The sequence below is a fragment of the Coregonus clupeaformis genome, chromosome 17 (assembly GCF_020615455.1).
Source record: "Coregonus clupeaformis isolate EN_2021a chromosome 17, ASM2061545v1, whole genome shotgun sequence".
Taxonomy (NCBI): Eukaryota; Metazoa; Chordata; class Actinopteri; order Salmoniformes; family Salmonidae; genus Coregonus; species Coregonus clupeaformis.
Window position 1 is genome coordinate 33,931,937 of NC_059208.1, and position 22,226 is coordinate 33,954,162.

At 41.6% G+C, this 22,226-nt stretch overlaps 1 long non-coding RNA gene across 1 annotated transcript in view; it reads right to left on the reverse strand.

The window, feature by feature from the left end:
• Positions 1-21,828, reverse strand: part of LOC121586282 — a 40,588-nt gene extending 18,760 nt beyond the window's left edge. The window contains exons 1-3 of the long non-coding RNA XR_006003924.1: positions 21,354-21,828; positions 13,134-13,191; positions 125-213 (exon numbers count right to left, since the gene is read on the reverse strand). This is a non-coding gene — a long non-coding RNA (uncharacterized LOC121586282). The remainder of the gene's footprint in view (positions 1-124; positions 214-13,133; positions 13,192-21,353) is intronic.
• Between the last annotated feature and the right edge of the window lie 398 nt (positions 21,829-22,226).

Below are 22,226 nucleotides of genomic sequence, written 5' to 3' on the forward strand. Positions count from 1 at the left end.
GAGAGAGAGAGAGAGAGAGAGAGAGAGAGAGAGAGAGAGAGAGAGAGAGAGAGAGAGAGAGAGAGAGAGAGAGAGAGAGAGAGAGAGAGAGAGAGCGAGAGAGAGAGATTGGAGGCAGCTTTACCTTACTGAGGCTGGACTGAAATTCTTCCCATAGATCCTTCTTAGTGGGAAGTTTCCACGGACTCAAGTCGAGAGTAGACCACAGCATTCCTGAAAGCAACAGAGCATAGGCTGTTTATTATTATCTATTAGGAAATCAATAAATCAATTCATATGTCCACTGTTCAGACCTGACCTTGTCCAGTGCTATTTCCGACGGAAACATAGAGCATTGGATAATGTAAGCTAAACATTTGTGAAGCAAATCATGGAAAAAGCCAAAATGACTGATCAGTCCAAGAAATAACAATAGTAGACTAAACCCATTGAACCAAAAACATAATAGCTCATTGTCTTAAAAATGCACTATGCAGAAGTCGCTCCGCCATTTCCTGGTTGCTAAAATTCTAATAGTTCGCCTAATTTCAGTTTGTGACAAAACAACAGTCATTGTGTAGAGAAACATTGTACCATCTAAACTGCTGTGAAATATATTTTCCATAACCAAAAATATTGTATATTTAGCTGTTTTAAGCTGATGTAGAAAACCAAAAGTAAAAGACACAAAAATGAAACTTCAGAACGGGAAGAATAGAAATAGCAAACATAGAACATATCTACCACTTCTTAGACTTGCCTTCAATGGGAATGAAAGATCTATAACACATTTCTATGCGAATATGGTCAGGTTGCCCAAAAAGTTACATACTGTAGCAGTAAGTCAGGAAACAGAGTGTATCCACAATATTACCTGTGTAGATAATGAAAGGGAAAATGGAAGAGTGAAAATATTATATATTTATATATTTTGTGCTATTGACAAAGACTGAATAGAACATAACATACAAAGCCATGAAGAGATGCTTTAAGACAATAGTGATGAATAATTCATTAATAATGATGAACAACACAATCCGCCATTATAAATTAAATAGTAGTGAGCCAAACAAATGCAATAATTATTACATCTCAACACAGTGTTTGCATGCACTTAAGGCTTCTGCATGCCACGGTTCAGCTGGAACCTAGCCAAACTCGGTGCGGCGAACCGAACGAGTGTGCTTGCATACCTTTGACCTTCGCTTGAAAAGACCTTCGCTTAAAAAACAAGAAAAAAGCATCCATAGTACTGTTTGTCCATCTTGAGATGCCGAGGCCAATATACACTTCCTCAAAATAGTCAGAATTAATCTAAGATAACTCAAGATATCTGTCATTCACTTTTACGTTTTTGCCAAGGAGATCTTAACTAGGATGTTTGGTGCTGTATTTCTCAAGTGAACAAAATGTATATGAAAACGAGTCGTCTATCTTTGAATGACAGAAAACTCCTCATTGAATAATCCCTACTGTTAATCAATTACCGATGAAGGGGTGTAGACTTCGCCTTGCCTCAAAAAATTGTTTTGTGTGCACGAACAGACGAAAAAACCCTTGCCGATGGCCAAAACGAACAAAAACGTCATAAAATGTCATCATAATATATGCACAAACTGTTCCGAACTGTTTCAGATGGGAAGCATGCAGACGCCTTTAGTAAGAGACGAATGTTGCCTGCAGTGCATCTTATCTAACATCACCAGAGGAAGTGTTGCCCCTTCCCCTCCCTCTCCCATCCCTTTGAATTGAAACCATGGCTGGAATGTCTGATTGAGCACAGCATGCTCTTAAAGGAGGTCAAAGGCCAGGCTAAACAGTCTGGTGTTATGGCAACTTGATGCCACCAACCAGAGATTGTGAGGGGGGATGGTTGGGGAGGTCAGACAACCTGTCAGGGGGTCATTATCAGAGACACATCATTCTGGTTCTGAATCGGCAAGAAGGAAGTTGAGCCTAAAATATTGACGCTTCTTAAAGTGTATTTTCAAGTGAATCTCTGTCTGGATACTCATTGAGTTTTCACTTGTGTCCTTAATACTTCCCCATGCATACTACACTCTTAGAAAAAGGTAGAACCCTTTTGGGTTCCATGTAGAACCCTCTTTGGAAAGGATTCTACATGGAACCCAAGAGAGTTCTACCTGGAACCAAAATAGTTCTATATGGAACCAAAAAGGGTTCTTCAAAGGGTTCTCTTTTTTTTCTAAGAGTGTAGACATCCTTCTATGAATGAATCGTATGTGTGTGGTGCCAGTGTAGCCAAAAAACAACAATGACAATGCCACACTAAACAAAAATGTAAAGCCCCTTCAAAAAACGGCAACAATGAAAAATGAACAGCAGCTTTAGCCTAATTGTGTTACCTGCAAGGTCTGAATCTCTGTTTTCAATTCAGCTCTGGAGTGTTGGGTCAATATGATCTCCATTCTGTGTCATTAGCTTGTCTGATCATTGAGGAGAAACCTTTTTAAGTGTGTCCATAGGTGTGTGTATGTGACAGAGAGAGATATAGAGACATACACACATTGACTGGAATAGCGCAGAGTGAGTGCATGTTTATGCATGCATAGTGGTATTGCCTTTCAATACAATTCCGATACAGACCTGTCTTTACAACGTGCATGCATTGATGCAGTTCACATATGTCCTATGTGAGTGGGTGTGTGTGTGTTTTTCCAGAGTGTGTTTGTGTGTCTTTGTGTTTGTTCAATGCGGCAGAGGGTGGAGTGGCCGATCAATAAGAAACAAAGGAATTCAGATCAATATGAAGCCAAGTGAGAGAGAGAGTGAAGGAGAGAGAAGGGGAGAGAGAGAAAAAAGGGGAGGAGGGGGATGAAGAAGTGGGAGGTGGTGAGTTGGAGGGTTGGACGGGGACTGACTGTTAGTGCTAGCGCACTGGCTAACTGTACACTGGGGAGAAACCAGTCATCTCCACAGCATAACCTGAGTACTTAAACTCTAGACGTCAGTGACAGTGAAGAAAGAGGGTCAAGGAGGGGAGAGAGAGGAGAGCAGAGAGATACTGGAGACTAATTCAATCTTCCTGCATTGTTATTGACATTCTGTTAAAGCAGTGACTCAGACTTGAGATCGCAGGCTTTGGTTTTTCCATTTATGTTTTCAGGTTGGACTTTAGCACGTTAGCTAAAGTCCAACCTCGTAGTCAGTATGTGTTACACCTGTGCTGGCTTGTCCATCTCGTTAGTGAGAAGGTGTTTCATCTCTGCTTGCCCAGGTGCTATTTAAGAGTGGCTGGCCCAGTGCTCCAGTTGTCTTGATAGATGCGGAGGGTTAACACCTTTAGTTGGCGATCCCTATTTTGAGTTCTAGACAAACAATCTTTTGTCTGATTTCCCTGATTTTGTTTTGCTCCACCTTTTTGGTTTGCTTCCTGTCTTTGAGTTTGGTGTGGGTTTTTATTTTGTTTGCCTCTTCTTGGGCAAGTTTGGTGGGTGCTCATGATGGGTGTCATTTAGGTTCCAGTTGTTGTTGCTTTTCAACTTTCAGTGGACACCCCCATGAGTGTCTTTCAGAACCCTTCCTAAAATCCCACCTGTTTCATTTAGGTTGTTGTCAGTGACTCTTTGTTAGTTCCCCCTTCTGTTGGAGCGACATTATTCGTTTTTTTTGCTGGGGAACGTAACAATATGCATCTCCTTCTCTTCTCTTCCTTGTTGTTATAGTTCTACTGTCATTAAGCACTACTGTGTGATCTGACCAAGCACCAAGTGGCATGCTAGCAATTAAGAGATGGGCTGCATCCCAAATGACAGCATATTCCCTACACTACCAGTCAAAAGTTTGGACACACCTACTCATTCAAGGGTTTTTCTTTATTTTTACTATTTTGTACATTGTAGAATAATAGCAAAGACATCAGAACTATGACATAACACATATGGAATCATGTAGTAACCAAAAAAGTGTTAATGTAAATGTAAAAAATAGTAACTTTTGACTGGTAGTGTACATAGTGCACTACTTTTGACCAGTGCACTATATGGGGAATATGGTGCCATTTGGGACAAAGCCATGGTTTGGAGGGGGACCAGGGTATGGCTGCATGTCACCTATTCTTGATCTCTGAACCCCAGTCAGTGAAATCTGGCTTTGTATGATAGAGGCAGACACGCTACAGCTGAGGGCCAAGTGAACTCTGACCATCGACCTGTCACCCCACCACCTAAAGCACATCTCCATCTTTTGTTTTTAGAAATGCATATACAGTAAGTACATCATAAGTATCATACACTATACATATCATACATTCTATCTATTCATACTATCGAAATCATTTTCAGACTGGCATTATTTTTCTATTGTGACAAATATTTCAAATTTTTCAGCCAATGTCCTCACACATTTAAAAGTGAAAACAGGATAACTTGGGTTTCTACATCGCCTCGTCGCTTGGTGGCGAGATCAAAGCGCCGAGTGCCATTTTGGTGTCTAGACTGGATGATACTTCTTTGATGTGAAGTGGCAAAAACAAACACCTGGCTGCTGAGTGCTGTTGAACCTGCTCTCCATCTCTTCATCTCGCTCAAGGTTCCTCAGCACTTGAGACAAGTTTTAATTAGAAAGGCCTCCACATACAAGTCAAACTGACAATTTCTTTTGAATTATCTGTATAGAAATATAGCGTAGTGTAGTGGTGTTAATGGCTGAGATTCAGCAGAAGGCAGACGGTTCAGGTGTATAAGTGTACATTTCTATTAACAGTAACCACGTTTCCATCCACTGTTTTTATACCGTATCAGAAAAATCACGACAGCTGTGATGGAAATAGAATGTTTCGGTACAATTTTATGAATGCCGACAAATGAGTCGGTAAAATGTATTATACGAGAAATGGCGGTGGAAACACCTTTATGCGCAAATATTGATATAATAACCATCATATCGATGTAAACTTGAAGTCACGATATGGTCTGTGGTCTTCCCACTACGACTTGGGAAACCATGCAGTTTATTAGGCAACAGATGAAATAACTTATGATGAACTCCACAGAGTGGTGAAAGTGCATGTTGATCTTGATGCTCCTTTCCAAGAAATATTGAGGGTCTTATTCTGGTGACATGAGGATCGATGCTTGACTGCCATTTGGCAAAAAAACATTTTCTCGCTGTTATCCATAATAATCTCATCATGTAGACTAGCCTACCTGCACTGTATCTGCCAGCTGTTGACTAGAGCACACGTGCTAAGACTAGAGAAGGCACATTTGCTATTTAACGCAACAGTTTTTGTGATAAAACTATCGGTAGAGTTGAAAATGTGATGGAAACAAATAGAGCTTTAGATTTTTATTCGATACATGAAAACTTAAGTGAAAAATTACATTTTGTGTGCATTACGTCATCACACATTGATTTCTATCCGCAACAAGTCCGTTTGGTGGAAACACACCACTGGCGGGAAAATTAGCATATTTTCTTTATGCATATTTTGTTATATTTGCATGAAAGTCTGTCGTCAATTGAATGGAAACCTAACTAGTGTTCAAAAAGGTGCATCCCAGATAATATCGATGGATGCGCATTATGTGGGTCCAAATGAGGAGTGGATCATCATGTTGAAACTGTACCAGTAATCGTTTAGCGGTATGTGTGTTTGGCGAAAGGCATATAATGGTATTCTTGTCCCCTATATATATATTATCATAAAATATCATCCTTATTTTACCCCTATTGAACTTGGCATCTTTTTTAAGCGGATTCAACATATGTTATGTTCCAAGTTATATTGACTACCAAATATGAACATATTTAGGGCTCTATTTTAACAAACCTAACGCAATGGTAAATCTTAGCGCTGGCGTTAGCGCTATAGGTTCAGGGGTGTGTCAGAAATATTTTTGCTATTTTCACAACCAGAATTATGGGCAAAAAATTATTGGTTTTGATGAATAAATAAGGTTTGATGAGGGCTTGGCCACTCACTGGCTTAATACTGCAGTTGTCGCAATTCTGTAAGTTATTGATGGTCTTGGCGTTGTCATCAACTCCAATTCAGCTGGGGGCACAGAATATTCTCATCCTAGTCCATTGTGGATTGATACTACAGTTTTTTAAATAGCATAGGCTACAGTAACGAGTTATAACAACTGTAAAATAAATCCAGTGTTTGCTCAATATGTTTGGAGTGTTGACAGTCAACATTGTTGAAATTGGCTTCAACGAGTATGTCTTTAAGCATTTCATTTCTCCTCAAATAAAAAATACTAGACTCCCATAAATTGTATTGTATGTGTGAGGCACATTCTAAGCAAGATATAGCCTAGGCCTACTGTTGATATGGCATTATAGGACTGAATAATTTAATATGTTTGGTGGAGCGTGTCTTTGGTAACCAGACAAGAGGCGCTCTTTGGAAATGGGGATGGATCCAAGCCGAATGGAGTTTGCACTACAGGTAGGCCTATGTGAATTGTGAATAATGCAAAAGCATGATGAAAAAAGCCTCACAGTAGACCATTTACAAACCTTTTATGGATAGGCTGCTTAGCTAATGCATGGCGAGGATAAGATATACACCTGAAGCATTGCTGTTCAAGCAGCGTTCGTTATAGGCCTAGGATAAGGGTAGCCTACTGAGGACTTGTTTTTGAATCACATGAATTGGAAAACAAGCTATTGTTAAAGGAAAATAACTTAAATGTTTCTAAATAGGGTCAGCGGCATCAGCTCATCTCTCGTTCCATGATGAGCATATTGACATGTAACCTAGATAGGGGGTTTTACGCACATCCAAAATAATAACAGGAGCTGGCTAAAATAATATACAGACTTGATCTTTTAAAACAGCTTTGGTGATTAAAAGATTTATTTCAAAGCAGTCTTACGAGCCAAACACTTTATCGATATTCTTGACTACTTGGTGAATGCATTGGGCAGGACAAAAAAAACAGCCTTCATTGAGAGGACGGGAGGCTATGCTTGGTTTTTAATCAAATGAAACGAAATGGGGAAAAAAGCACATCTCTCTTGTTCCATGCGCATATGGGTACTGTGCATCACGGCTGGATAGGCTGCGCTTCCAATGTCAAAATCCATGCCATAACCGCTATGACCAGCTTTTGGTTGGTCTTAAATATCCCCACCAGTGCTGCCTGAAATTGGCACGTTGGCACACGTTTTAAAGACACACCTCAGATATTGCCACCCCTCCCACCTCAGCCCACAAAGTCCTCACAACAATGGTAAACCAAGGAACATTCTGAGAAGTGAGAACATTTGGCCGGTCCTCACTATTAAAAAGGCTATTTTAAGCTTAGATTTAGGGATAGAATTAGGGTTAGGGGTTAAGGTTAGGGTTAAGGTTAAGGTAAGGGTTTGATTTAGGGTTAGTGTAAAAAGTCCTCACAAGTATAGCAATACAGAGCTGTGTGTGTGTGTGTCTGAGTGAGACAGACCAGGAGACTCACTCTCTCTCTCTCTCTCTCTCTCTCTCTCTCTCTCTCTCTCTCTCTCTCTCTCTCTCTCTCTCTCTCTCTCTCTCTCTCTCTCTCTCTCTCTCTCTCTCTCTCTCTCTCCCTCTGCTCTCTTCCCCCCCTCTCTCTCTCTCTCTCTCCCCTCTGCTCTCCCCCCCCCCACTCTCCCTCCCTCCCTCTGTCTGTCCCCCTGAGCTATGTTCTATTCCCTGCCAATCTGGCATTAAAAGCTTCCTTTGCATGAAATATGAGATGCCCTACATCTGTGTATGTGAAATGTGCTTTCATTCAAGGAGCATGTGTATGAGGTTTAAAGTATGTCAAATCCCACATCTGACAGAAGCAAGAACATCAGCATACCTCAGGATTGGGGATAGTAGGGGGGTTACAGAAAGTGAGAGAATCACAGCTTTGGGTTACTACAGTCAGATATCCAGACAGCTCATATGTGACTCATTTCAGGAAACTAGGCGTATGTCGCACGTCACTACTTCACAGCAGAGCCATTTGATCGTAAACTTGTATTTATTGATAAAAATTCGTTTTTTGGCAGAAATGTCTTCTGAAACGTGAACTTTCATGTGCCTTAATAACAAACTTGTATGCCATCTGTAAATACTAATAAAATTGTTAAATTATGAGCCTAGTTGGTTTAACCACGGAAAAATACAGGAACCTTCCCGCTAGCCATGATTGGCTGAGAATATGTGTCGGCTGGACATGCAGAGAGATGAGTTCGGATTGGTCTGCCATGTAGCCTGCTTCTGTCTATAACATGAAGCAGCCGTCATACCGCTCAGGAAGGAGACGCATTCTGTCTCCTAGAGATGAATGTACTTTGGTATGAAATGTGAAAATCAATCCCAGAACAACAGCAAAGGACCTTGTGAAGATGATGGAGGAAACAGGTACAAAAGTATCTATATCCACAGTACAACGTGTCCTATATTGACATAACCTGAAAGGCAACTCAGCAAGGAAGAAGCCACTGCTCCAAAACCGCCATAAAAAAGCCAGACTACGGTTTGCAACTGCACATGGGGACAAAGATCGTCTTTTTGGAGAAATGTCCTCTGGTCTGATGAAACAAAAATAGAACTGTTTGTACATAATGACCATCGTTATGTTTGGAGGAAAAAGGGGAAGGCTTGCAAGCCAAAGAACACCATCCCAACCATGAAGAACAGGGGTGGCAGCATCATGCTGTGGGTGTACTTTGCTGCAGGAGGGACTGGTGCACTTCACAAAATAGATGGCATCATGAGGAAGTAAAATTATGTGGATATATTGAAGCAACATCTCAAGACATCAGTCAGGAAGTTAAAGCTTGGTCGCAAATGGGTCTTCCAAATGGACAATGACCCCAAACATACTTCCAAAGTTGCGGCAAAATGGCTTAAGGACAACAAAGTCAAGGTATTGGAGTGGCCATCACAAAGCCCTGACCTCAATCCTATAGAAAATGTGTGGGCAGAACTGGAAAAAGCATGTGCGAGCAAGGAGGTCTACAAACCTGACTCAATTACACCAGCTCTGTCAGGAGGAATGGGCCAAAATTCACCCAACCTATTGTTGGAAGCTTGTGGAAGGCTACCCGAAACGTTTGACCCAAGTAAAACAATTTAAAGGCAATGCTACCAAATACTAATTGACTGTATGTAAACTTCTGACCCACTGGGAATGTGATGAAATAAATAAAAGCTGAAATAAATCATTCTCTCTACTATTATTCTGACATTTCACATTCTTAAAATAAAGTGGTGATCCTAACTGACCTAAGACAGGGAATTTTTACTAGGATTAAATGTCAGGAATTGTGAAAAACTGAGTTTAAATATATTTGGCTAAGGTATATGTAAACGTCCGACTTCAACTGTGTAAGGTAGTAGAACTGCAAAGGTGTTGTTCTCCACTTTCTGGAGGACCTTTTTTGAAATCAGTGGAATGCATGGTGGAATTAGAGTATGATAGCTAAGGGGATGGAGAAAATTCTGGCGTTTGATTGCAAATATGCAGACGGAGTCGAAAAGAGAACACACAGATGGCTGTTATATAAAACACTTGTCTCCGGATTACATCTTCAAACTAAGGCAACCATGGCATCCGTGACCGAGAGGGAGAAGCGTCCATCCATGTATATGGGTAAGATAGTCTAGCTAGATACATTTTCAGATATTACACTTTTCTAATTTTGTCAGAAAGTCGTTTTCATTTCAAGTTAAAGTGTCCTGTTAGCTAGCTAGCTAACGTTAGCTGGCTGGCTCGCTAGCTAACGTTACATGTATGATCTGTGTAGGAATATTATTCGTATCTCAGAGCCATTTGCATTGCTAGGTATAGCCTAATGTTAGCTAGCTAGCTAACATTGAACCTGGTTGGTTAGCTACCTGCAGATTCGTGCAGGGTAGTAACGTTATGAGTTGGGATTATGGTTCATTGTTTAGCTACCTAGCTAGCTACATGTCTAAACAAAAGACTCCACTATGCAAGTAACCATTTCAATAGAATGTTAACGATGTCACTGCGACAACTGTCGATAGATGTAGCTGTGCCAGAGCGCAGAACAACTGACTAATTTATGAACACCCGTTGAATATGGCCAGTGTCAGTAAACGTTGGCAAAAAAAAGCGTAATTAAATTGTTGCCAGCAGCACAGTTGCAGTCACCAATGCTCTAGATAACATAAAAACAGCCTAACCAGCTTTGCTAGGGCAAGTAAAATAGTCTGAGTGAGCTGTTCCCTCATTTGTGTCTGGAAGTAGCTAGCAAGCTAGCCAACGTTAGCCAGTTAGCTTGGGTGCTTGACTGCTGTTGTTAGGTCAGAACGCTCAGATCAACCCTACTCCTCACCCAGAGTGTCCAGTGTGCGCTCTGAATGCTCAGAGAGCGAAATGCTCTGAATTTATGAACGGACAATCTGATAATGCTCTGAGTTTACGAACGCCCAGAGCACACACTCCGGCACTCCAGATTGAATTTACAAACACACCCGTAGTATAAACCAGCCTTTATTCTTGAAATCTTTGGTACATGTTTAGTACATGGCCTCACATGTGAATCCTTAAAGAGCTGGGTGGGGCTAAAGCTTAAGAGGGTTACAAGTTTATCAACTTTCAAAGCAGAATTACTTTCCCATTGTTCCTCAACTGTAGTGTAGGATATACCATTTTCTAGCTCTGAGTCTCTACTTTTATCCAATGTAAAAAACACAATTTCAAATTTTGCTACATAAGACCGAATCGAGGTGGTCGGTCACATATGAAGCCCTACAGACCATTTGGGAACAAAGGAGGCTGCTGAGGGGAGAACAGCTCATAATATTGTCAGAGCATGGAAACCATGTGTTTGACGTATTTGATACCATTCCACTTATTCCACTCCAGCCTGTGCTCCCCAATTAAGGTGCCACCAACCAGACACTGTACCGCACTGCATCAATAACAAGCATGCACAGACACACACAGTCTGTATCTTTCCCTTTCTCACCCAACCCCCCAGCACCGCAGGTACTGAACTACATGTGCCGAAGAGAGAGAGAGAGAGAGAGAGAGAGAGAGAGAGAGAGAGAGAGAGAGAGAGAGAGAGAGAGAGAGAGAGAGAGAGAGAGAGAGAGAGAGAGAGAGAGAGAGAGAGAGAGAGAGAGAGAGAGAGAGAGAGAGAGAGAGAGAGATCAATGAAAGGTAGGAATAGTGCATAAAGATAATAGGATATGTGAATAGAGAGATATGGAGACAAAGAACACATTTGACGTAATGAACAGGAATGAGAGGAAAAGAGAGCAGAAAGTAAGACAGAGAAACAGGAAGAATGAGTGAGAGGTTGATAGACAGGAATAGACTACCCGTGAAAGAGAGAGGGGCAGTAAGGGCCTGGGTTAGGGGGAGAGAGAGAGAGAGAGAGAAAAGAGAGAGAGAGGGCAGGCGGGAGGGTGCGTGCTAAAGTAAGAGGCAGGCTCTTGTCAGCGCTGTGACCTACTCATGCAGGACTGAGGAATTATCCCTGTCAACCAGGACACATTCCTCCGGTCCTCAGACATTAACCCACGCGCTGCCACCATGTTGGGCTGGAGCGGGTTCCACTGGCAGCCCTCACTGGCACTGCGTTGCACCGTTGTACATGTACTACACACTACCCTAGCAACTCATTGTTTAAAAAAAAAATTTAAATAAATATTTTATTGGATAGAGACAGTGAAGGGAGACAGTGCTCCAAAGGCAGCCACAGTAACCGGCTAGACCACCCCAGGCCACAACTAGCCACTCTTCATCAGTACTGTCCTGTGCACACATTCACCAAGCCTAGTACTGCACACACAAGAAATCAGCACACATGCTGTATCTGAAAAGCCACTAATCTACACATATTGAAGCATGATTAATTGTGATGCCTACACCAACACGACACACACACACACACACACACACACAAACACAAACGCTGAATGGAGCCTATACACACTTCTAAATGAACACACTAAACAAGAATGGGTTGATCAGGTAAAGTGCGTAGCATAACCAAGTGAACCAATGAACTGGGTGTGTGTGTGCATATGGCGCTGCAAAACCACATTGTGACAATATCTGGATATGAAGGGCTCTATTGTGTCGCCGGGCAGAATGTAGCTCTTATTCTGCTGGTGGGGACGGGGGACGGGGGGTTACAAAGACAAAAATGTAATGTGAAGCTTCTCAAAGCCACAAGCTCTTCTTTATATCCCTCTGCTTCTCCCTGATTCCCTAGCCATTCACTACTTACAATACCGCAGGATCAGGACATGACCAACTGGCAACCTCACCACTTGTAACTCAGTAAGAAATACAGTATGTCAAAGCCCGAACTGGCAACCCGTATTGTACAAAGCTCAAATGTGACATGAAATGCCCATCACTATAGAACATTATCATTAGTTTGCTATTTAGCTTCCTTGGGAGAACAACCTTCAAGTGAATCATTATAGGATGACTCAGGGAGTTGTAATTCAATTGTTCTGGTGGTAAATCAATGGGTCGATCGGTTCCGAGCTCAAAATGGCTGACCAAGTGATCCTCCCCACTGCTGGATGTTTGAGTAAAAAGCTGACCGATAGAGCACTTGATTCTATTCACATTTAGATGACTTCCCTGAAGGGTAAGTGAAGTATGATGGATGATTTGTGTTTGTTAGTTTTGAGTGAAAATGAAAATATCTCCTTACTTTCAGTGGTGGAAAAAGTACCCAATCGTCATACTTGAGTAAAAGTAAAGATATCTTAATAAAAAATGACTCAAGTAAAAGTGAAAGTCACCCAATAAAATACTACTTGAGTAAAAGTCTAAAATAATTTGCTTTTTAATATACTTAAGTATCAAAAGTAAAAGTATAAATAATTTAAAATGTCTTATATTAAACAAACCAGACAGCCTAATTTTCTTGTTTTTTACATTTATGGAAAGCCAGGGGCACGCTCCAACACCAAGATATAATTTACAAACTAAGCATGTGCTTAGTGAGTCCGCCAGATCAGAGGCAGTATGCATGACCAGGGATGTTCTCTTGATAAGTGTGTGAATTAGACAATTTTCCTGTCCTGCTAATCATTCAAAATGTAACAAGTACTTTTTGGTGTCAGGGAAAATGTATGGAGTAAAAAGTACATAATTTTCTTTAGGAATGTAGTGAAGTAAAAGTAGTCAAAAATATAAATAGTAAAGTACAGATACCCCCAAAAGACTACTTACTTTTCAGGTCTTGGTCTATATGGAATGGGAGTGGCAATGTTGGGTGCGTAGGTCAGGTCTGAAAAAGAGAAACAAACATCTCTAAGTTACATTTTTTGCAGTAATCTTTAGTTATTTTGAAAACTTCCCGTTCTAATTCTGTATGCTTGACTTCTGCTCCCCCTCTACCCCTGAAGAGAGGTAGCCTCTGTCTTCTATATATTTGTCTTTGCTTGTCTGTTAGGCTGCCCATTGTTTTTACTGTACATCCACCTGTCTGTTTCCCAGTATGTTTATCTGCATGTCCACTTACTGTATATGTCTAACAATCTGTCTATTGCTCGTCAGATATATTGCTCCTACTCTTTGCAACAGTCACACTGGGAGTTTTTCCATACCATCACAGATATATATCATCAATGACCAGTGTATCATATTATATCATCAGATTTCTGTAGGTAAAAATTAACATTCAACCCCTGCCTTCAGAAAGTATTCATACCCCTTGACTTATTCCACATTGTGTTGTGTTACAGCCTGAATTCAAAATGGATTCAATATATATTTTTTGCTCTCACCCATCTACACACAATACCCCATAATGACAAAGTGAAAACATGTTTTTAGAAATGTTTGCAAATGTATTGAAAATGAAATATAGGTATCTCATTTACATAACTTTGCATACCAGGATTGTACAACATTTGCCATTGTTCTTTTCAAATTCTTCAAGCTCTGTCAAGTTGGTTGTTGATCATTTCTAGACAGCCATTTTCAAGTCTTGCCATAGATTTCCAATACAATTTAAGTCAAAACTGTAATTAGGCCACTGAGGAATATTCAATATCATCTTGGTAAGCAACTCCAGTGTATATTTGGCCTGTTTTAGGTTATTGTCCTGCTGAAAGGTGAATGTCTCCCAGTGTCTGTTGGAAAGCAGACTGAACCAGGTTTTCCTCTAGGATTTTGCCTGTGCTTAGCTTTATTCCGTTTATTTTTATTTTTTAAAACTTCCTTAGTCCTTGCCGATGACAAGGATATCCATAACATGATGCAGCCACCACCATGCTTGAAAATATGAAGAATGGTACTCGGTAATGTGTTGTTTTGGATTTGCCCCAAACATAACGCTTTTGTATTCAGGACATAATGTTTATTTCTTTGCCACGTTTTTTGCAGTTTTACTTTAGTGCCTTATTGCAAACAGGATGCACGTTTAGGAATATTTTTATTCTGTACAGGCTTCCCTTTTTTTTACGCTGTCATTTAGGTTAGTATTGCGGAGTAACTACAGAGCTCTCTGAAATAAGGTGCCCCCCTTGGTCAGTTCAGAGTAATGATCTCTATGTTGATAAATGTATTTTTTTCTTAATATGTTTTGTAATTTTGTACATTGTATATGCAGGGCTCATCTGTAAAAGAGACCCTAGTTATGACTTCCCTGTCAAAATAAAGATTAAATAAAATACAAATAAATGTTGATACATTCTCAGTTTTCTATCACAGCCATAAACTCTGTAACTGTTTTAAAGTCACCATTGGCCTCATGGTGAAATCCCTGAGCGATTTCCTTCCTCTCCGGCAACTGAGTTAGGAAGGACGCCTGTATCTTTGTAGTGACTGGGTGTATTGATATACAGTGGGGGAAAAAAGTATTTAGTCAGCCACCAATTGTGCAAGTTCTCCCACTTAAAAAGATGAGAGAGGCCTGTAATTTTCATCATAGGTACACGTCAACTATGACAGACAAAATGAGATTTTTTTTTCCAGAAAATCACATTGTAGGATTTTTAATGAATTTACTTGCAAATTATGGTGGAAAATAAGTATTTGGTCAATAACAAAAGTTTCTCAATACTTTGTTATATACCCTTTGTTGGCAATGACACAGGTCAAACGTTTTCTGTAAGTCTTCACAAGGTTTTCACACACTGTTGCTGGTATTTTGGCCCATTCCTCCATGCAGATCTCCTCTAGAGCAGTGATGTTTTGGGGCTGTCGCTGGGCAACACGGACTTTCAACTCCCCTCCAAAGATTTTCTATGGGGTTGAGATCTGGAGACTGGCTAGGCCACTCCAGGACCTTGAAATGCTTCTTACGAAGCCACTCCTTCGTTGCCCGGGCGGTGCGTTTGGGATCATTGTCATGCTGAAAGACCCAGCCACGTTTCATCTTCAATGCCCTTGCTGATGGAAGGAGGTTTTCACTCAAAATCTCACGATACATGGCCCCATTCATTCTTTCCTTTACACGGATCAGTCGTCCTGGTCCCTTTGCAGAAAAACAGCCCCAAAGCATGATGTTTCCACCCCCATGCTTCACAGTAGGTATGGTGTTCTTTGGATGCAACTCAGCATTCTTTGTCCTCCAAACACGACCAGTTGAGTTTTTACCAAAAAGTTATATTTTGGTTTCATCTGACCATATGACATTCTCCCAATCCTCTTCTGGATCATCCAAATGCACTCTAGCAAACTTCAGACGGGCCTGGACATGTACTGGCTTAAGCAGGGGGACACGCCCAGCACTGCAGGATTTGAGTCCCTGGCGGCGTAGTGTGTTACTGATGGTAGGCTTTGTTACTTTGGTCCCAGCTCTCTGCAGGTCATTCACTAGGTCCCCCCGTGTGGTTCTGGGATTTTTGCTCACCGTTCTTGTGATCATTTTGACCCCACGGGGTGAGATCTTGCGTGGAGCCCCAGATCGAGGGAGATTATCAGTGGTCTTGTATGTCTTCCATTTCCTAACAATTGCTCCCACAGTTGATTTCTTCAAACCAAGATGCTTACCTATTGCAGATTCAGTCTTCCCAGCCTGGTGCAGGTCTACAATTTTGTTTCTGGTGTCCTTTGACAGCTCTTTGGTCTCTGCCATAGTGGAGTTTGGAGTGTGACTCTTTTAGGTTGTGGACAGGTGTCTTTTATACTGATAACAAGTTCAAACAGGTGCCATTAATACAGGTAACGAGTGGAGGACAGAGGAGCCTCTTAAAGAAGAGGTTACAGGTCTGTGAGAGCCAGAAATCTTGCTTGTTTGTAGGTGACCAAATACTTATTTTCCACCATAATTTGCAAATAAATTCATTAAAAATCCTACAATGTGATTCTCTGGATTTTTTTTTCTCATTTTGTCTGTCATAGTTGACGTGTACCTATGATGAAAATTACAGGCCTCTCTCATCTTTTTAAGTGGGAGAACTTGCACAATTGGTGGCTGACTAAATACTTTTTTTCCCCACTGTACCATCCAACTTGTAATTCATAATTTCACCATGCTCAAAAGGATATTCAATGTCTGCTTTTTTTATTTTTACCCATCTACCAATAGGTGCCCTTCTTTGTGAGACATTGGAAAACCTCCCTGGTCTTTGTGGTTGAATCTGTGTTTGAAATTCACTGCTTGACTGAGGAACCTACAGATAATTGTAGGTGTAGGGTACAGAAATGAGGTAGTCATTCAAAAATCATGTTAAACACTATTATTGTTAAGCACATTTTTACTCCTCAACTTATTTAGGCTTGCCATAACAAAGGGGTTGAGTACTTATTGACTCAAGACATTTCAGCTTTTCATTTTTATTTAATTTGTTAACATTTCTAAAAACATAATTCCACTTTGACATTATGGGATATTGTGTGACACAAAATCTCAATTTAATCAATTTTAAATTCCGCCTGTAACACAACAAAATGTGGAAAACGTCAAAGGGTGTGAATACTTTCTGAAGGCACTGTATCTCAATGAGTCAACCCCATCCACACACACACACAGCCAGCCTGCAGAGGAAATCCTGAGGTCTGCACTGACCCAGTTAATGTATGCTGCTGCGGTTGAATATAATCTCTTAAGAATGAGCACCACAACAGACTCACAGACAGAAGAATGGAACTGATAGTGAGAGGAACCCTGGGATGCTAAAACTATGGTACACATCGATGGTACACTTATTCCCTATATAGTGCACTACTTTTGACCACAGCCCCCATATAGCTCTGGTCAAAAGTAGTGCACTACAAAGGGTATAGGGTGCCATTTGAGACTAAGCCAAAGGAGCAAGATGTACAGTGACTTGCGAAAGTATTCACCCCCCTTGGCATTTTTTTTATTTTGTTGCCTTACAACCTAGAATTAAAATGATTTTTGGGGGGGTTTGTATCATTTGATTTACACAACATGCCTACCACTTTGAAGATGCACAATATTTTTTATTGTGAAACAAACAAGAAATAAGACAAAAGAACAGAAGTTGAGCGTGCAAAACTATTCACCCCCCCAAAGTCAATACTTTGTAGAGCCACCTTTTGCAGCAATTACAGCTGCAAGTCTCTTGGGGTATGTCTCTATAAGCTTGGCACATCTAGCCACTGGGATTTTTGCCCATTCTTCAAGGCAAAACTGCTCCAGCTCCTTCAAGTTGGATGGGTTCCGCTGGTGTACGGCAATCTTTAAGTCATACCACAGATTCTCAATTGGATTGAGGTCTGGCCTTTGACTAGGCCATTCCAAGACATTTAAATGTTTCCCCTTAAACCACTCGAGTGTTGCTTTAGCAGTATGCTTAGGTTCATTGTCCTGCTGGAAGGTGAACCTCCGTCCCAGTCTTAAATCTCTGGAAGACTGGAACAGGTTTCCCTCAAGAATTTCCCTGTATTTAGCGCCATCCATCATTCCTTCAATACTGACCAGTTTCCCAGTCCCTGCCAATGAAAAACATCCCAACAGCATGATGCTGCCACAACTATGCTTCACTGTGGGGATGGTGTTCTCGGGGTGATGAGAGTTGTTGGGTTTGCGCCAGACATTTTCCTTGATGGCCAAAAAGCTCAATTTTAGTCTCATCTGACCAGAGTACCTTCTTCCATATGTTTGGGGAGTCTCCCACATGCCTTTTGGCGAACACCAAACATGTTTGCTTATTTTTTTCTTTAAGCAATGGCTTTTTTCTGGCCACTCTTCCGTAAAGCCCAGCTCTGTGGAGTGTACGGCTTAAAGTGGTCCTATGGATAGATACTCCAATCTCTGCTGTGGAGCTTTGCAGCTCCTTCAGGGTTATCTTTGGTCTCTTTGTTGCCTCTCTGATTAATGCCCTCCTTGCCTGGTCCGTGAATTTTGGTGGGCGGCCCTCTCTTGGCAGGTTTGTTGTGGTGCCATATTCTTTCCATTTTTGAATAATGGATTTAATGGTGCTCCATGGGATGTTAAAATTTAGGATATTTTTTTATAACCCAACTCTGATCTGTACTTCTCCACAACTTTGTCCCTGACCTGTTTGGAGAGCTCCTTGGTCTTCATGGTGTCGCTTGCTTGGTGGTGCCCCTTGCTTAGTGGTGTTGCAGACTATGGGGCCTTTCAGAACAGGTGTGAATATACTGAGATCATGTGACAGATCATGTGACACTTAGATTATTTATTTATGGGCTTCATAGCAAAGGGGGTAAATACATATTTTCCATTATTTATTCTTTAGAATGTTTTGAAATAAGTAATTTTTTTCATTTCACTTCACCAATTTGGACTATTTTGTGTATGTCCATTACATGAAATCCAAATAACAATCCATTTAAATTACAGGTTGTAATGCAACAAAATAGGAAAAACGCCAAGGGGGATGAATACTTTTGCAGGGCACTGTAGACAGAGCAGAGGTATCGGCTTGTACAGTATGTATTCCCATAACATGTTTGGAATATCACATGAGCTGCTGGAGGGTGCTATTGTTCATATTCAACGTGATGATGAATGATTTCCAAATTTCTGAATTGGATAGATCTAGTAGATTAGATTTGGCATCTGGTACAACTAAATATTGGCTCTAACATATTATGATAATAATGTACTCTGTGGTATTTAGATGTGATGTCAACCTCCCTCTGAGGCATATAGTATTCTTGTAATTTACAACCTGTCTCTTCCACTTCAAGCACAGGTATGTACTGTACTATAGGTGCTAATATGGGGCCATTGAGTCCATGCCAGGGGTAGACCCATATAGTTCACTACCACTGATCATGAGCCTGCACCCCCATCCAGCCACTGTTACGTAAAGATTACATAACACCCGGGTCCCAATACAGTACACTGGCATTACCATCAACTCCCTACAGGACTGAAATCAAAGGCGGTTTGTTGAGGTTGAGGAACATTCAGAGACATTGACTGTCTGACGGTGTATTTGAATCAAACAGGCGTACTGCCGGAGCATGGGGATCCCCCCGACTGATGCTGCTGAAAACCCAGGCGTTTGCCTCATGCAAACTTTGACATCAAAGATTTTTCCACCCTCTTTCTTTAAAAGCCATAGGGAGGTCGTGGTGGGGCCAGGGTTGGAACGCCACTAAACAAAGGGATGTCCCACGCAGACTATTAAGATGCTGTCTACAGAATAAATGTCATATCATTCAATGCAAATTAATCAAATCATTACATTTGAATTCATCCTGTAACTATGCACAAAATATGCATAGAAATTAGGCCACGTATTGTAGTCATACTGGTTCCACTTAAGCACATACTATATATAAATCAACCACAGAGTAGGGAGGCAGATAACCCAGGGGAGGGAAGAGAGAAAGGGAGAGATACACTACATGGCCAAAAGTATGTGGACACCTGCTTGTCGAACATCTCATTCTAAAATCATTAGCATTAATACGGAGTTGGTCCCCCCTTTGCTGCTATAACAGCCTCCACTCTTCTGTGAAGGCTTCCCACTAGATGTTGGAACATTGCTGCGGGGACTTGCTTCCATTCAGCCACAAGAGCATTAGTGAGGTCGGGCACTGATGTTGGGCTATTGGGCTTGGCTCGCAGTTGGCGTTCCAATTCCTACCAAAGATGTTTGATGGGTTTGAGGTCAGGGCTCTGTGCAGACCAGTCAAGTTCTTTGACACCAATCTCGTCAAACCATTTCTGTATGGACCTCGCTTTGTGTACAGAGGCATTGTCATTCTGAAACAGGAAAGTGCCTTCCCCAAACTGTTGCCACAAAGTTGGAAGACATTTGACGAACTGACTTGTTGGAAAGTTGCCACATTGAAAGTCACTGAGCTCTTCAGTAAGGCCATTCTACTGCCAATGTCTGTCTATGGAGATTGCATGGCTGTGTGCTCGATTTTATACACCTGTCAGCAACTGGTGTGGTTGAAATAGCCGAATCCACAAAATTGAAGGGGTGTCCATATACTTTTGTATATATAGTGTGTATCAGGCTGATACTGGAGATGGAAAGGAGAAGGTGGGTTTACATACTGGTACTGGACATACAATACATACGGACGGATTAGCAGCTGGTTAGCGCATATAACGAAAAGAGAGAAAAGCGACCCTATACTTCTAACTCCCAATACCATTGCCCCATATTCTAATACAAAAATAATCAAACCTGCCATGCCCTTCATGCCTCCCTTAACACTTCATTATAACACACAACATCCTTTCGATACACACATCGATACATAACATGAAACGTGATCGGCACAACCCCACGCATGCGTATGGAGTCACATAAGAGTGATCCGCCGGCACCGCTCACTCCAACCCCCCACACCCAGTCTCCCTCTCGCTCTCTCTCCTCTGTCTGGACCCCCAGAACTGGATGCTCTGAATGCAGCCCCCTCCAAAATCCCAATTTAAACGTGACCAAGGGTAATCCTACAGGGAGGCACTGAGGATAGCATATGTTAGAGAACAGCAGAGGGGGGGAGAGTAGGAGAGAGAGGGAGAGACGGAAGAGAGAGAAGGATAGAGAGAGAGAGAGGGGATATGATGGGGGATTAGGATCCTAGGAAACACACCTGCATTACTAGCTGTTTGGGGTTTTAGGCTGGGTTTCTGTACAGCACTTCGAGATATTAGCTGATGTAAGAAGGGCTATATAAAATAAAATTGATTGATTGATTGATTTTTCAAACAAAAATAAAATAGTTGACAAATGGAGCAAGGCATGAGGAGGGTGGGAGAAAGGAGAATCTGAGAGAAAGAAAGCGATAAATGATGAATGTATGAAGAGGGAAAAAGGATATGAACAGACACACAGAGGCGAGAGGGACATTGAAGGAATTATAAAAAATGAGGAAAAGTGAAGTGGGCAAAAAACACAAAAGCGAACAGAAAGTACCAGCTCCTTCTCTTTTTCTCTTTCTCTTTTTTTCCTCCTTTTCCCGCGATTTTGACCCCTACGGGTCCCCCTTCTCATCTCTCCTTCAAATTTTTCTTGGTAGTGCCGGTACTCTCTCTCCTACCTCACTTGTTCTCCCACAGAACATGCTCTCCATTTTCTCACTCTTTTTTTCTGCTGTCCCCTTTCATCTGTCCATTCCGCGTCCTCTTCTTTTCTTCGTCCTCTCTTCCAGAATGGGTATGTGAAGAAATGACTCAAAACGGACCGGATTTTAAATTAAGGTTAGAGAGCTCTTTTTTTTTATAAAGAGCTAAAATCATAGGGAGTAGATGCACAAATCGATTGGTAGCGTGCAGTCTGATGCAGGGACAATCCAGGGCCTATGTTTTCAGGGGCGCTCTCACTGCAGAGAAGGGGTGAAATGGGACTCGTCTCGCTGTACATGAGGGAAAGACCCAAAGCAAGCAAAGCAAATAAAAAAGAACAGAGCCCTGCGCTTGCTGCGGTCTCAGGCGAAAGGGGATAGTAGGCGTGTGAGGGAAGGAGTCAGCCCGGGTGTGTGTGAGTGTGCATGTGTGTGCCTGTGTGTAAAGAGGTGGGAGGGGAGAGAAGGGAAAGCTAGCGAGAGCGAGACGGGGTTCATGGTGAAATATCCAGGAGGGAGGGATAGAGGAGGAGGGGTGTGTTGTTGGGGAGAGAGGGTAGGGTAGGGGGCTGCTGGAATACATTTTTTCTCTCTCCCAGTATACATTTTTTGTACTTCCATTTCTTCCCTCATTCCTGGGTTAATACATTTTCTCTCAGAAAGAGAGAGTAAGAGCACTGCTCTCTCCGCTTTGTGTCCTGCCTCTTTTAACCCCTTTCTCCTTGCTTACTTTCCTCTCTGCCTCCCTTTAATTCAGGCCATTTTCTACACGTGCACTTGAACTCTAAATCCTGTCTGCCATACCCTCCCCTTTCCCTCTTACTCTCTCTGTCTCTGCCTGTCTCTCTC